This window comes from Rhipicephalus sanguineus, chromosome 10, assembly GCF_013339695.2.
Source record: "Rhipicephalus sanguineus isolate Rsan-2018 chromosome 10, BIME_Rsan_1.4, whole genome shotgun sequence".
In the NCBI taxonomy this organism is placed as follows: domain Eukaryota; kingdom Metazoa; phylum Arthropoda; class Arachnida; order Ixodida; family Ixodidae; genus Rhipicephalus; species Rhipicephalus sanguineus.
In genome coordinates, this window is record NC_051185.1 from 118396630 (window position 1) to 118400801 (window position 4172).

Sequence of the window (4172 nt, forward strand, 5' to 3'; positions counted from 1 at the left end):
CTACGCCCCTGGGTAGGTTCATGGTTAAAATCTTTCTTATGTGGGATTAGGCTTTCACCAAGGAGGTTACAACCTCCTTGGCTTACACCGACTTTTTTATCTGATTGCTTTTCATCGGCTTGAATAGGAGCAAGGAAAATGCAGAGAACGAGAGGCATCCTCAATTCGTGGCGCTGAGACGTGCTTCTGCAAGGGCTAATAGTGCGTCAGCCTTTACCTACTGAAGAACCACTACAGGACCGAAGATACGTTGAGCCACACGAAAGCAGGCAGTACTGTTTACGCAGACAAAGCACCGATAAACAGAGTGTCAGAAAAGTCACAGGCTTCCAGAAAATTGTGTTTCGTCTGTTGAAGGAAGGGAGCACAAGGAGCCTCAAGCCTCACGGGTGGTACCAGGGGAGACGAAGGCGAGGGGGGCAGGGTGAACATCCTTTAATGTGGGGGCATGCCCCCACTGGTTTTGAACCTGTGGGGGCGACGGCCCCCACTGCCCCCCCCCCCCCCCCGGTTCCGGAGCCCCTGGTGAGAGGGTGAAAACGCTTTTAAGGCAGAATGATCCTTTCCGGTCTCGAACTGGCCAGCCTGTAGTTCACCGCCACTCCAGTGGGGTGCTGCAATCCCGGTGTGCTGAAACTTGCCGAGTGTGTCAGTTCCAAAGCACAGAAAAGCGTGGAGGCTTGCAGCGCCCAGCTGGAGTTAGGGTTCTCTACACACGCTTCTTGGTGACCTGAAACTGTAATGCTACTCAACATCCTCACTTTCGTGCTGTACTACAATGCGACACCTTGTTTCGGTGAGTGCATGTGGGCAGCACTGCGTGTACAGGCAGCCGTCGACTCCGAACACTGCTTTTCAGTCCATGTGTACTATACTACTAGTAGCAGGAAAGTCTTGAGGCCACATTACTTACGAAGCAACTTTCCTGTTCGTGCATAAAATTCCTTCATGATGCTGTTGAAATATTGTTTCCTGTCAAAAAAACAAACATCAGAAGTAAAGGAAAGCACCTTTCGCTCGCATGAATTATGACTGGCGAGTCACGACGGCATAGTGCAAGGGTTCATTAAAACATGCCAGTGGAATTTTAGTGCGCACTTGCAACAGTGTTCTGCTGCCCAAACAAAAGCAGGAGTAGCGGTTGGTAGTCGGAAATGTTCATAATGCAATATCTTTTGTAATTGTAGGAGTACCATATTCCTACAGGAAGCATTACAATAAGGCTCCGACCATTGTGAGAACGTGGATATATGAATACCGTTAATTCCCAAGCAAGTGATGAAAAGTAATTGGACAAGCTTTGCAGGGGTGCCCTTGCTCGGTCGAGAACCAGAATTCAAGATGGCGGTAGAAGAGCCTTTATGAAGAACGCATGCCTGTGATGTTAATGAAATACCCTACTGAATGAACATGCATTTACTGTTTTTACAGAACCGAAGGGAATCCTCATGAGAAATTTATGTTATGACAAGGGGGAAAGGCGTTCTTCAAATGTTCCACATGCGATCTGTGCTCGCACCAGTCCTTTTTAACGTTGCTTTCCTCCCAATGGCATGGAAGTTGGCGGCAATACATCACGCAATATACATCACGTACACCGATGACTTCACCCTTTAGTCAGCGCATCCTGAAATCTGCTGCCAAGAAGTAGCTTTGCAAGAGGCTCTCGACATAACTCATAACTGGTGCACCCAGATAGGGCTTGAAATCTCTAAAGAAAAAACTACGTTAATGTCTGTTACCAACACGTATGGGCATTGTCTACTGGGATTTCGGCCTGTGCAGTCAATTTTGGATCCGCAGCCACTACATGAGGCTTCAAATTTCTGTGTATTTGACCTGGGAATTGCTGCCACTTTATTTGGAGGACCTTGGGTCAAGAGTGCAAAACAACAGGCTTCAGAAACAATACATTTGATACGCCGGATTGCGAAGGAATCCGGTGGCGCTAACACCAACATGGCTCGCCTCCTTGACCGTTCTATAAACGTCGTGTCCCATGGTGGAACGACGATTGCCGGAACGCTCGAAGAAAGCAAAACAAAGCGTGGGGATACTCCGCGACTCCCCTACTGCTGAGAATCTTATCAATTTTAAACAGATCAAGTCCCAAGGCAGGCGAACACGCCGACAAGCAAGAAGAGAGAGGTGGCAGAAGTATTTATCAGGTATTAACTCATACACAGACGAGGCTAAGACGTGGAACAGGGTAAATAGGGTAAGAGGCAAACAAACACATTCACTTCCTTTAGTAAACACAGATGGCAACAGTCTGGAAGACCAAGCAGACTCTCTTGGTGCACATTTTGAACGTGTGTCCAGCTCTACGCACTACTCCGACACGTTCAAACGACACAAAACAACTATAGAAAGGCAAAAGTTAGAAAGAAAATGTGCAAAAAACGAATCCTTCAACGAACCATTCAACTTAGCTGAACTGCAAGCAGCGCTTAACTGCTGTAATGAATCTGCCCCAGGAGCTGATCGTGTTATATACCAAATGCTTAAACACTTGCCCTACGAAACACAGAAAACTCTCCTCTGCCTCTATAACGCTGTATGGACTTCCGGCGAGATTCCCTCTGCCTGGAAAGAGGCCATTGTAATCCCTGTTCTGAAACAGGGAAAGGATCCATCTAGTGTTTCCAGCTACAGGCCCATAGCCTTAACAAGCTGCCTTTGTAAAGTATTTGAGAAGATGATTAACTGTCGCCTAACACATTTCCTAGAATCAAACAAGCTGGTTGATCCATATCAGTGCGGCTTCCGAGAAGGTCGATCCACCACTGACCACCTCGTACGTATTGAGGCACAAATCCGCGAGGCTTTTGTCCACAGACAATTCTTCCTCTCTGTGTTCCTTGATATGGAGAAGGCTTATGATACGACGTGGCGGTTTGGCATACTGAGAGACCTGTCACACTTAGGCATACGTGGCCGGATGTTAAATATAATTGAAAGTTACCTGTCAAACCGCACATTCCGTGTTCGGGTTGGAAATGCTTTGTCACGACCGTTCGTGCAGGAAACCGGCATTCCACAGGGTGGTGTGCTCAGCTGTACACTTTTCATCATAAAAATGAACTCGTTGCATCTTTGTATCCCACAAACTATGTTTTATTGCACGTATGTTGACGACATCCAAATAGCGTTTAAATCTTGCAGTCTCGCCATTTGTGAGCGGCAGGTCCAGCTCGGCCTGAACAAGGTGTCCCAATGGGCAGATAATAATGGGTTCCGCTTAAATCCACAAAAGAGCACCTGTGTTCTCTTTTCTAGAAAGAGAGGCCTCCACCCAAATCCCGAAATTGACCTGCATGGTCAGCGGTTACCTGTAGAGGTGGAGCATAAGTTTCTAGGCGTCATTCTGGACTCTAAACTCACCTTTATAGCACACATCAAATACATAAAAAATAAGTGCATGAAGACTATGAATATCCTAAAAGTGTTGTCGCGCACTTCATGGGGCAGTGACAGGAAATGCCTAATGAACCTGTATAAAAGCCTCATTCGAACGCGCCTAGACTACGGGGCCGTTGTTTATCAGTCTGCAACACAGAGCGCCTTGAAGATCCTTGACCCTATCCACCATTTGGGCATCCGTCTCTCTACGGGCGCTTTTCGAACGAGCCCCGTAGAGAGCCTCTACGTTGAATCCATTGAGTGGTCGCTCCACCTGCAGAGATCCTACATATCGTTCACATATTTTCTCAAGGCGCACGCAAACAACGAACACCCCTCACACTCTACTGTCAATGATTTGTCTAGCTCTACACTTTTTGACAATCGTCCTTCAGTGAGACAGCCCTATTCACTTCGGGTGAGGGGCCTAGCTCAGGAAACGGGTGTGCCACTTCTTGAACACTGTCTAATGGCTCCCGCTGCACAACTCCCGCCGTGGCAGTGGCAGCGTATTGACTGCGATCTTTCTTTCGTGGAAGTTACAAAACACGCGCCTATTACACATATCCGTGCATACTTCCTCGAACTACAACACAAATACACTTGTCGAGAATTTTTTACAGACGCCTCAAAGTCCAATAGTTCTGTGTCTTATGCAGCCGTTGGTCCATCCTTTTCGGATTCCGGCACTCTGCACCCTGATTCAAGTATCTTCACGGCAGAAGCTTACGCGATATTGGCGGCCGTTAAACACATTAAACAATTAAAAC